The following is a 13,555-nucleotide window of genomic DNA, read 5'->3' on the forward strand; positions in this document are numbered from 1 at the left end:
TTGTAAACATTCTTTCTTTTGAAAGGGGGGAAAACAAGGCTGATGAATGTGTAAAACAAGAAGAAGTGAAACAGCACAGATACCTGTAGCCCTACCAACCAGTCGCCCCCCACTTTCTGGGCCTGTCTTTTGCTGCACAAACCAACAGAAATAGCCCTGTCCTGTTGAGATATAATTTGTTTTGCTACATAGCCGCATATGCAGCGAAGTGATATCGAGGCCAGAGAGGGTCCGCTCCTTTGATGAGTTAAGCACACAAAGGCCCACATTTTGATGCAATCTGATCTCATATTTAAGTCCTAGGCAAACTGCAACTGAGAGGAAGTGATAAAGAGAACTTCCTGCACAAAACAGCCTGAGATAACACTTTCCATAGGCTGGGGGGGCGGTGGGGGGACGAGAAGACAGACACAAATTGCCACATAACTAAAAGGGAACTCATTCTGCTCTTAATAAATGACCTTTTCTTTTTTCACGTGGCTGTTGCAAAAGCCAGAAAGCACTAATTACCTACAGTCAGAAAAGTAAGAGCTATTCTCTAGTCTAACATACTACACAGCAACACTCAGAGGGAGTTGTGTGGATGTTTATTTAAAATGCATTATATATTTAATGCATTTTTACCCATCTCTGCAGCGTAAAAGAGGGAGTTCCCAGAGAGATTTAAAAAAACAGTAGAGAGCAAGATAGTCCCTTGCCCGTAAGCTTACAATGTAAGAAACATGACGCAAAAGGAAAAGCAGATTGGGACGGAAGAGGAATACACACAAATTCAAGGTACTGTACCAGTTTGCCAAGGGACCATGTTCTTATAATGACTGGTTTGAATCAGTGGAAAGAATTCAGAGTGAGGAGGAATCAAATGACAACTGGTCTTTCTGCTGAGCCAATGGAGTGGGTTCTGCTGTTCCCTTTCCCAGAGCCACATTAAATTAGGTTGGCTGTTTTGGCATCGCCCGAAAAAGAGGAAATGCATCATCAAAAAAGGAGGAGGAGACAATCAACATATTTGCATAAAATTTGCATATGTTGATGCCTGTGCACAGGTGGTTTACAAGTAATTGCTACAATGTAAATAGAAATGCAATTCGTCTCACTGTAGTGGGGTGGAATGTGGCTGTTCAGGTGCTAACTGCTGGTGAGCAATTTCAAGGCCCCAAAGCTCTCTGTTCTTTGGGTTCTTTATCTTTAACCTGGACTCAGACCAGGAAGTCCTTCAAATAGAGGGTTGTCCTCTGCAAAGTAGGGCACATGGTCACCTTAGATTAGAAGATGGAAGGGCTGCCTATAGCCGATGCTGAAGGAAGAGAGGAATCAAATGGAGCTGGTCTTCCTGCAGAGCTGATAGAACCGGACATCTTGTCTCATCTCCTCCTCTGCTGCAGCCGCTTTAGTTCTGGATATGAATTTATGCTGCAGTGAAGTGTTGCATGTACAGAGTTGCAGCTCTTAATTTCAGGGTGTGCAATGAATTATTCACTTACTGTCCTTTCCTTTTCAACTAGAATTTGATACAGCTAAGTGAGGTTGTGCTCCAAGAATCATAGAAGGGACCCTGAGGATCATCTAGTTCAGGGGTGGCCAACTCCCAAGAGACTGCGATCTACTCACTGAGTTAAATACAAGCAGTGTTCTACCCATTTGGGGGGGTTCAGGTTGTTGAGCTTTTTTTAGGGAGGAAAGCCCATTTTTAGGGGTTCAGGTCAAAGTTGTTGAGCTTTTTTAGGGGAGTCAAAGTTGTTGAGTTTCTTTGAGGGGAGCCAGTGATCTACCAGTAGATCACGATCTACCTGTTGGACATGCCTGATCTAGTTCAACCCCTTGCAAGGCAGGAATATGCAGCTGTCCCATGTTTTGAAAATCTCAAAGACAAGGTTGGGCAACCTCCAGTAAATGGGCCAGTTTGTTTGGCCCACAAGGCCATTTCCCCCGAAATCACACCCAGCAGTCAATCAGTTGGATCCAGATTCATCAGTGCCTTCCTTATGGGGAAGCAGCCCCCTGCAGAGAGCAGGACTGAAGTTCCTGTGTGTCAGCTGATGAGCGGACAGTTGAGTCCTATTGGGTGCTGCTTTACCAGGGATGGGGAAAGATAAAGATTGCCCTGCCCCAAAGCATTGGCGATTAGAGTGTACAAAACAAGACAAAACACCAAGGTTTAATTTTAGCCTTTGCACCTCTAAGCTGACCCCCTCTAGATCTGTGACATGATGCAGTCTCGCGAAATCACAGCCTGCTTGAAAAAAAAATCTGCTGCAATTTCAACAATGTATTTATATTTTAAAATATAAATGCAAAAACTTGCTATTTTTAAAAGATGTGTGCCTTATTAAGGTTCCATACACAAAAACTGAATAAGTAAACAAAGCTAATAAGTGAGGACATTTAAAACATTGTAAGATAAGTAATACGTTTTTAGAAACCTAAAAAGAAATAATCAAGTCTATAAAATCAGCATCTAAATAAAACAGATCAATACAAAGTTTAGAAGTCTGGAAAATTAAAAAAAAATATTTGGCTTCACCAGGTACCAGAAAAAGATGAGGAGGGCATTTCAAAACCAGGGTGCCACCCCTGAAAAGACTCTCTTCCCATTTGTTTTCTTTATATTATTGTGGATTTTTCATCTCATTTCTTCTAAGTCACCTAGAGTGTATTTGATACAGAATGACAGGATATAAACAAAACCAACAACTTTAAAGCAATGTGTCCATTTACTGCTTCGGCTGTGAAGTAGTTTTGCTTGCAGAGAAATCATTGCTATTAGATTGATTAATAACAGATTCCAAGCTTGTTTTTTCAGGCATAGGAAATGTTGACGAGTTAATTCCCAGGTCTTCCCAGGCAATACAATGGTACTTACTTACTTGAATTAAAACTAAATGCATTGCAAAATAGTGGAGAGAGTGCAAAGGAAATGTGATTTTTAAAATAAACATGCTTCTCATCTGTTGAATGGATTCCAATGTGTAAAATATACCTAACAAACAGAACAATTTCATTACATGTAAATACCCAGAGCAGATAACCAATGATGAGAGGCTTACTGGAGCAGCCTGTTGTGAAAGGCAAACAGTATAGTACAGGATAGGAAACAAATGCATTCGTGAATACAATTGAAAGATTTGGCAGTGGAAGTAATCTTGTAATGGGTTTTTGAGCATTTTATCTTAACCATGAATGACTTTTTGCTTTCTTCAGCTGCAAAAACAACACTGGTTAGCAGACTTTCTAAGAACTCCAAGGAGAGTCCTTATCCCATGCTAGACTGTGGACAGCAAAGTGCTGTCTGCGTCAGAACTTGATGCTTAAGGGAGCAAATCTAATGTTGAGGCCCTGCTAAGAAAATATGACTATAAGAGTTGCAGAAGGAGCCTTTTCTTTTTACAGTAGAAGATAAGGGTGCTGTGGTTTTAGATGAAGGAAGTGCACAAAAGACCTCTCGTCCTCCCATCGTGCTTCTGATCATTTAGGTTGCCAGCTGTGTCACCTATAGGCCAGTGGTAAACCACATACTTTGCAATGCCCCAGGTTCTATCTGTAACATCTCCTGTTGAAGGATGTCAGGGTTTTTTTTTAAAAAAAAAGAGTCTTGTGGCACCTTGTATGGTTACAAAAGGGTTACAAAAGCTTTTCTTGTGGACTGAAGCTGCCTACACAGAACATTTCATTCTAGAATTGATTCGGACACTTGTTTTCTCTAGAGCTATCGCATATTTCTTCGTGTCCCTAAGAAACTAGTTTCCTTCTGAAAATAAAAGCTCATTGCAGTTTGTTTCTGCATCACATACCCCACAGTGTATCCATTTGAAAACAGATGTAGGTGGCAATAGGGGGTGCATCTACACTTGCCCAGTGACATCCTGGGTGGGGGCATACCAAGATTGCAATCGCCACTTCCTTCTTCCTTCACCTGGGGCTTGTGCAGGGAGGAAAAGGCAGAGATAACCAAGTCAAAGGGAGGATTCTCAAGCAGTTTCTGCTGAGGAATAAGGTGGGAGAGGTTAAGATTAAAGAGGCTGCTTAACCCATCCCCTTGCCACCCTTTCCTGCTCAAAATCACACTGCCGCAAGATGCTTGTCATCCCAACAGAGGCAGTATGTTTCATTCTCCCATTGAAGCTCACAGCCTCTGGAAGGTGTTTTCCAATGATAAGAAAAGCCCAGAGTAGAGGCGGATACACAACACGTGGTCTGGTCCTTGAGGCCTGGCAGCTGAAAGGAGCCAATAATTTACCTTATATTTTGTATATCATATCATAATTAGTGGAGAAATGGGGAACCTGTGTATATCTAGATTTGGGGGGGGGGCCTCCATCAACCCTGGCCAATGATCATAGATGAGAGATGTCAACATCAGGAGGGTCACAGGTCCCCTATTCCTGGTATAGTGAGATGATGTGACAATTCTGCGTACAGTGTCTGACCTGTGGTGGTTCATTCACATAATTCAAGTCATCACTTGGACTGGACATGCATGTGTGACTGTGAACAAATCTCAGGTTCTAGTTCTGTAACTGCTTTGGTGATTGTCAGTGAGCGACTGGTAGTTATTAGCAAGTGAGTGCTTATGTCGAGACTAGAGCAGGCAGACAATTCATTTATGGGTTTTACCACCTCGGTGGGAAATGGAACTTCATCCTGTCAAACCATGCGCCACAGGGAAATGTCATGCAGGGGCAGCTGAAGGTATTTGGCTATCTGCAGCTAAGGACAAGATGGTGCAGCAGACAAAACGCCATTCCACCTACCGTAGTGGACCAAACTGACAGCTGCACTTTACTTCAGCAGTGGAGATGAGAGACGGAAACTAGGTTAGGGAGCACAGGTCAGGCATCAAGACAGGTCGGCAAGAAGGAAGCTTCAGTGCCACTGGGGTGCTGGCTCAGAAGGAATGGGATGGCAGCTTAGCAGAAATGGACGGGGAAAACAGCTGCTACCCTCCAACACCTGCCACCTTACTCTGCCTAATGTTAGGGCCAGCTCAATAATAATAATAACAACACACAGAGATATAATGCTTCCCAATATTTCTGAGAATGATCCCACAACAAACACAGGAGTGTCTAAAGGACGACAAGGAGGAGAAAATCCACTGTACTGATCCATAGCTGCCAAGTTTTCCCTTTTCTCGCGAGGAAGCCTATTCAGCATAATGGAAAATCCCTGAAAAAAAGGGATAACTTGGCAGCTATGTACTGATCCCTGCATACAAAGAGATACTGTAGTTACAATTGTGCATGGAAGAGCAAAGGCCTTCTTATTACTCTTTCCAAACTTTTCTGTTTCCTCCTGAAGGCCCCATACATAGCCTTGCATTTCACAATGGAGAAATGGCCTGAGAAATGGAACGAAACTAATAATGGAATCCACAGTTGACTCGTATATCCTTTAAAAAGCAGAACCATCATCCAGCACTCAGGCACACACACACACACACACACACACACACACACACAATTCGTGAAATTTGTTCATGGTGTCTCAGATGTAACTTCTGTTGATCTTCTCTGTTGAACCATATTGGGACGTTCTGCACATTAAGCATACAAAGTAGCACTTAGAGATCACTGAGGCAGACATCATGTGCTTTATAAAGGAATGTCTATCATTTGTCTTGTATTATCCTTGGCTTCCCCGACTCTCTAATATCCAGCAGAGAACTTAAATAAATCTGCCACTCTTCTTGAACACTGCATTAGCTCGGTCAACAGCACACTAGCCCCTCCACAGTGCAATTGACCATCATTAATGGTTGCTCACAGACATACTAATGGGCTTACTTTACGGTTTAAAAAAATGTTATCTCTGCCCAGGAGTTGTTTTGCAAATCCAGTGTCTGGAGTCTATTTTAACTAGCTCTTGGAGATATACAGAATGGCATTACAAACAAAAGCTTAAGGGGAAGATGTTTGTAACATCTGACGGGATCCTTTCAAGTACAATTATTTCCAGAATATTGGTGCATATATTGGCAATTTAGGAGTCATGGGTAATATCTGTCTGAGATTAAAACAATTGCAAAATCCATCAGCATTATCCATTGTTAGCAGTTCTTCATCCCAATTCAATTTTAACTCTACAGACACATAGGCTTGGTCTTGACTGAAACATTAGCCCCCTGAATCATTGAGCAAGCAATACTGAAAATTTTAAGGTGCATGCATCATCCACCTCATTTTGCTTACTAGAAAAGGTAGTAATCTCTTGCAGGTTGGGGAAACGTTGAAACTTGGTCCAGTGCTATATCAGTGTTTAATAAGATGCATGCTTTGAAACCTTTAATTCTGTCCGCCAAGCTCTTGGCTTTACTGGAAGGTGCAGAGTATCATCTTGTGTATGTTGGACCCAAAGGAAAACTAGCAAGTAACTGCTCAAGCTTCTCATATTTATAGACTTGCTCTGCTTGTCAATTCTAAAAAGCCAACGTACTGTAAAACATCCTGTGTCTGTTCTGCCATAAATGTGGGACTTTCCATGTAGAAGGATCCTGGTTCGATTCCTGGCATCTCCAAAGAGAACTGGAAGAGACTCCTGCATAAAATAATGGAGAGCCGCCACCAGTCAGCATGGACAAAACTGAACCAAGCAGGCTGACTTGGTATAAGGAAGCTTCCTCTGTTCTAAACACAGGGGAAGGCAGAGACCATATGAAAGACACCCACTCCCCCACTTAGCCCAGAGCAGAAGAGGAATAGCAGAATGAGGCAGGCGGGCTTTCTCTGTGTTCTCTGTGCCTGCTGGCTTCAAGGGAATGGGACAGCAGCATATACGGTATTGGATGATATGAGCTTGGTAGAAATTAGCCATGGGGTTGATCTACTCCACAGGTCAGGGACTCCATATCCCAATGGTAAGTGCTCCCCTAGTCAATCGACCACAGGACAAGATCTACCGAAGAGCAGAAAATAAACTTGCTTGGCAAATCTCTTTTGACCTTTTAAATGATAGGTTTGCCAAAATGAAGACAAGAGATAGAAACGGTACAAGTAGGTTTAAGCAGCAGGTGATTCACAAATTACCGTTTTGCTTAATGATGTGAACGTTCTAACATTTCTGCTCTTGCTTTTTGGCAATTCTAACATTTGGAATACAAAGATGATTTGTAATTTCCTGAGACTGAAAGGTACCGGTATTCTTTTTGTAAAGCAGGATATATTTATTAATAGCCATGAATTAATTAATAGCTGTGAACGCTAATTCACTAGGTAAGCAAACTATTTGCCTATCTAGTGCATTGATAACGCATGGTTTGTGAATGAATTTTTCACTATTCAATACCTACAAGTTAAGCCGGTATTCCATGTGCTACATTGCCTACTGACAGCATTTGGGGAGGGGGTGCAAGAGGAAGGCCTTCAAGATTATGTTCTGCCCCAGGTTACTTCTCTGTGGCCCTGTGTGTTATTCTGTGAGCTCCTAAAAGGTTATCTTGCCACTGTCATAGGGGCTTCCTATCATCTACAATCTAGTGGCAAACAAAGTAGATTTGAGAACCTGGGCAGGAGGGGGAAAAACCTCAGTCAGACAGAAATGAGAGTAGCAGGATTGGTCAGCACGTAGCCTTCAGAGTGAACAAACACTGCAATGTTGAAAACAACTCCCATTGCCAAGTTGTTCCTAATACTGATACTTCTCCAGTACACATTTTCCTACTCCATGCTCTCTTAAGGGCAACTATAGCCACGACTTACTTACTTACTTACTTACTTACTTACTTACTTACTTACTTACTTACTTACTTACTCACTTCCTCCATCCATCCACTTATTCAATATCTTTACAGTACTTTTCCATCCCATCAATGGGTGAAATAAACAGCAGCCAACAACAAAAGTTTTAAACTGCATAGTTTAAAAGAAAAGAAATAGACAAATGCAGCAGCTAAAACAGTTTGCAAAAAAGGGGGAGGATAAATCAGGGGGCAGAAACCTAAGGCCTATGGGCCACAAGCAGCCCATGGGGGTTGCTTAACCAGTCCATGGACCCCTGCCGCCACAATGCTGGCCAGCTTCCCATTGGCTGCAGGAAGCTCCTGCAGCCAATGGGAAGCTGTGCGTGCCTCCTCCGCGCCGGAAGGAGCGCCGGAAATAGCATTTGCGCACCCTGGCCCACCGCAGTGTCTGCGGGACCATGAACTGGCCCAAGCCACAAAATTTTGCCAATCCCTGGGATAAATCTTCTATAATTGGTCATCCTTTACGCTAGGGATGGGGAACCTGTGACCTGCCAGGTGCTATTATTGTCCAAATCCCATCATTCTGGACCATTGGCCATGATGGCTGGGGTTGACGGGAGCTGGAATCCAATAACATCTAAATATTGTCAACTTTTTGGGAGACACTGCAATGCGCGCGCACATACCCCGCCTCCAAGAATGCATCACAACCTAATCTATTGGCTAAAACAGATTTTTACAAGGAGAAAAGGTGGGGGGAGAGGACCCTATGACAGACGGGAAAGGCCCTAGGCACCCAGGAGTGCCACACTGGCAACTCCTGATCTAGAGGGCCACAGATTCATCCCATCCCTTCACTATACAATATTTGGGAGTGGGGGTTGACAGCATCTAGTTGACTCTAATGTTGACTCCATTTGGATGGCAGGCGTCAAGGGCCAAACTACATGTGGTATGCAGTTGTGTGTAATTTTTTCTCCTCCAGGAAGGAAAGAGCATCATCTGGAAAGTCACAATTCCCCATCACGGGCATAGGATAAAGAAAATAAAAGTTTTTACGGTACTGGGTATCGGGTATCTCAACACTATTGGATGTCCTGCATCAGGGAGTATTAATGGTTATTATATGTATATTTGTTTGTTATATTTCTACACCACTCAGCAACTAAGTCCTCCAAGTGGTTTACTGTATAAGCTTTAAAAAAAGCAGTATAAATCAATTACATACAATACAAATCAGCTCCCCAAAGCAAGCTAAAAGTCAGTATAAGCACAAGCACCCACAAAACACTACAAAAATATATGGACCTGCTGTAAGTTAAAAGGCCTAGGAGAATAAATGCCCATAACCCACCAGAAGAGCTTCTCTGGGGAGGACATTCTAGAAACTTGCCGCCACCACCACCACAAAGGCCCTGTCCCTTGGGACCAACTACCTTACTTGGTTAGGTGAGGGAACTTGGAGAAAGACTTATGATGAAAATCTCAAGGTCCAGCAGGTACATACGGCAGAAGGCAGTCTTTCAGGTAACCTCTGTCCTGACTACTATTTAGGACTTTACAGGATACAACCAGCACTTTGCTTTGAGCTTAATAACTGTTGCCAGGCTATCTCTGCCTAGATCAGCCCATTGCTGGTAGGTCAGCTGAAGCGGATAAAATGTCTTCTATGTGGACATCAAAAATATTCTTATACACAACTGCAGCCGCAAGAATATTAATAGCCACGTATTGGAAAAGACAAGGTATACCAAAAATTGATGAGTAGTAGGAAAAATTATTTGGATATGTAGATTTAGCAAAATTAACCAATTCAATTAGAGGCGGCAGTAAACAAAATTTTGAATAAAATTGGGGGAAATTCGGAAATTATATGAAGCAACAATGTCCCACATTAAAATCCTGGATTTATTTCTAGAGACCAGTACTGCAGGCAAAGATTATAAAACAAAAGGAAACACAGGCGAAACATTGGGTAAGGGAAGCAGTAATTTATCAAAAGCTTAAAGAGACCAAGATCAAGGAAAGAGGAAGTACATGGAAAAAGAGGAAAATTTATCTGTTACATATGTTTAAGAGAAATATTAAGTGTATGCTTTTTATTTGGATGTTATAGAGGAAAAGACTAGACAGGAAGGTTTAGTCGTATTATGTATTAGATATCAATTACTTTTCAGATGTAAATTTGGGATTATGATATCTGTATAAACTTTTATATTTTGAGTTGATTTGTTTCAATTTGTTTTGTTATGATTTGATATGTTTTAATTAAAATCTCTAATAAAGTTTTTTTAAAAAAAAAAATTTAAAGTCTTCTATGTGATACGAAGGCTACCTGAGCCGCAAGCGGCCATGCTGGATTTAAAACCACCCCTAACAACTTTAGCCTCCTAAAGTCCAAACCCCATCCAAGACAATCTAAACACCACTCAGCATGGGTATCTGCAAGGGTGTTCCTTCAACCCTAAAGGTGTTTATTTTAATGGACATAGGTACACACACATCTGGCTAGTCAAGAAGAGGTTTAGAAGGACCACTCCAGTGGCTGCCAGACTTGGACTCTCTTCACTTTTCTGGAACAGCCTTCCTGGGCCAGCAGGCAGCTGAGACGTATGCTGCTTGTTCTGCTCTCACAACGTTGCTTCTGCAAATGTCCCAAGGGTTGAAAACCCAAGAAATATAATGGTATTATCCATAAGGGAGTTGTGGTGCCTTTTGTGAGCAGGTGAAGAACTTGAGGGAGCCACAGGACCACAACGAACTGCCCCCTGACAAGAAACACCCTCTCCTGTGAACTCCTGCTTCTCAGTCCCAGGTCTTCTAAGGACCACCCTTCTTTTCTGACCCCATGGGTCAGTCACACTCATTCAATACAAATGAGTAAATTTAGGTTCTTCTGCTAGTGTTAGGAAAGCACTGGGGATCAGGTTCAAGCTAAAACACGAAGTACAAATCAACTTTCAACAGACTCCCTTTTTCGTGTGATCTTCCCGAATTCTCTCTCTTCTTGTGATACATCTAAATGGATGTATTTACATCTTATACAATAGTTGAAGGAGTAAAATAAAGTCCCCTTTTACACATTTGAGAGGAATGTAATTGATTTCAGGGGAAATCACACTGTGTAAAAGCAAAGAGGTAGGCTAACTGTCCTTGCATTTCCAAAGAGGCTAAAGTTCAGGTTTGGCTTGAATGATTGCAATTCATTCTGATTAGATAAACTGTAAAAATGTCCTAGACTGTCTCAATGTACACATATTTGGTATTTCTAGCCAAGCTTCTACCCCTGACTGTTTTCTCTAGTATCACGCAATGAACTCATTGATTATCCAGCACACAGCAAGGCTGCCAGGTGAAGACAAATTCTGTGGTAAATGATTCATCCTCTAGTTACTTGTGTTTACTGATTTTTTTTTTCAAGCCTTCAACTCAGTTATGGGTGGCTGTTTTGTATTTTTCATTTTTCAATCATAAAACAGTTTTGTTTTGTTTTTACTGTAATGGTTTCTTTCATCTTGGTTTTTGTTGCGAGCGTGCGCTCTATTTTTTTATTTTACCATTTATGGAACCACCCAAAGATCTTGACTGGATGGGTGGTATAAAGGTAAATGGACCCCCGACCATTAGGTCCAGTCATGACCAACTCTGGGGTTGGGGTGCTCATCTCGCGTTATTGGCCGAGGGAGCCGGCATACAGCTTCCAGGTCATGTGGCCAGCATGACTAAGCTGCTTCTGGCGATCCGGAGCAGCACACGGAAACGCCATTTACCTTCCCGCCAGAGCGGTACAAATTTATCTACGTGCACTTTGACATGCTTTCGAACTGCTAGGTTGGCAGGAGCTGGGACCGAGCAATGGGAGCTCGCCCCGTCGTGGGGTATACAGATGTAATAAACAAATTAAAAAATACAAATGTAATAAACAGGGCTTCGTTTTGCAGGGTTTTGCAGCCACCGGTCACTGTTGATTTGGCCTTAATTTCGAGTCTGCTGCTTCTTTCCCTATATCAGTTGTGGGGATTGTTATGTTGCCTTTTGTTGCAATATATATGCTTTGATTATTTTGTCATCCAATTTCACAGCTGTTGTGAGTCGTTTTGAGGATATTTGACCATCTGCTTCTGCTTACCACATAGCCTATATGCATATAGGATTTCATTTGTATTATGTATAAGGGTTGTGAAATTCAACTTTCCTTGACACTGAATTTGGGTGGAATCTATGTTTAAAATGATAGAATATTAACACCCCAACTTCTGTGATGGAGTGATAAAGGTATCCTTGGTTTAAGATATGAATCATAAAGCTATTCGTTTTTCAACTGTCTCCTGAAATATCAGTGTGTGTGATAATAATAATAATAATAATAATAATAATAATAATAATAATAATAATATATTTATACCCCGCTCATCTGACTGAGTTTCCACAGACACTCTGGGCAGCTTCCAACAAAATATTAAAAATATAATAAAACATCAAACATTAAAAACTTCCCTAAACAGGGCTGCCTTCAGATGTCTTCTAAAAGTCAGATAGTTGCTTATTTTCTTGACATCTGATGGGAGGGCGTTCTACAGGGCGGGTGCCACTACCGAGAAGGCCCCCTGTCTGGTTCCCTGTAACTTTGCTTCTTGCAGTGAAGGAACCACCAGAAGGCCCTTGGAGCTGGACCTCAGTGTCCAAGCTGAACCTTGAGCTATGATGACAATTTACTATTTTCCTTAAAATACACAACCACAGGTTTCTTTCCATGCAGCCACAAAGCCTCCCTGCCCCCTTAGTCATGAGATGGAGTGTAGGTAGCTTTTTCTACCTTGAAAAAAACAAATAAAGCTGTCTAATGGTCAGACCATTTTAAATAAGGTAGAGAAGTGAGCAAGCTTTTGAGCTTCCCAGCTTCTAACAGTTATTGGCTGGTTGTGGAGGGGAGGAGGAGGAGTCACTTGTTGATATATTTTCTACACTTTTTTATTTTGTTGTTGTTTAGTCGTTTAGTCATGTCTAACTCTTCATGACCCCATGGACCAGAGCACATCAGGCACTCCTGTCTTCCACTGCCTACCGCAGTTTGGTGAGACTCATGTTGGTAGCTTCGAGAACACTGTCCAACCATTTCATCCTCTGTCGTCCCCTTCTCCTAGTGCCCTCAAACTTTCCCAACATCAGGGTCTTTTCCAAGGATTCTTCTCTTCTCATGAGGTGGCCAAAGTATTGTAACCTCAGCTTCAGGATCTGTCCTTCCAGTGAGCACTCAGGGCTGATTTCCTTCAGAATTGAGAGGTTTGATCTTCTTGCAGTCCATGGGACTCTCAAGAGTCTCCTCCAGCACCATAATTCAAAAGCATCAATTCTTCAGCGATCAGCCTTCTTTATGGTCCAGCTCTCACTTCCATACATCACTACTGGGAAAACCATAGCTTTAACTATACGGACCTTTGTCGGCAAGGTGATGCCTCTGCTTTTTAAGATGCTGTCTAGGTTTGTCATTGCTTTTCTCCCAAGAAGCAGGCGCCTTTTAATTTCGTGACTGCTGTCACCATCTGCAGTGATCATGGAATCCAAGAAAGTAAAATCTCTCACTGCCTCCATTTCTTCCCCTTCTATTTGCCAGGAGGTGATGGGACCAGTGGCCATGATCTTGGTTTTTTTGATGTTGAGCTTCAGACCATATTTTGCGCTCTCCTCTTTCACCCTCATTCAAAGGTTCTTTAATTCCTCCTCACTTTCTGCCATCAAGGTTGTGTCATCAGCATATCTGAGGTTGTTGATATTTCCTCAGGCAATCTTAATTCCGGTTTGGGATTCATCCAGTCCAGCCTTTCGCATGATGAATTCTGCATATAAGTTAAATAAGCAGGGAGACAATATACAACC

The sequence above is a fragment of the Zootoca vivipara genome, chromosome 5, assembly GCF_965207765.1.
Source record: "Zootoca vivipara chromosome 5, rZooViv2.hap1.1, whole genome shotgun sequence".
Taxonomy (NCBI): Eukaryota; Metazoa; Chordata; class Lepidosauria; order Squamata; family Lacertidae; genus Zootoca; species Zootoca vivipara.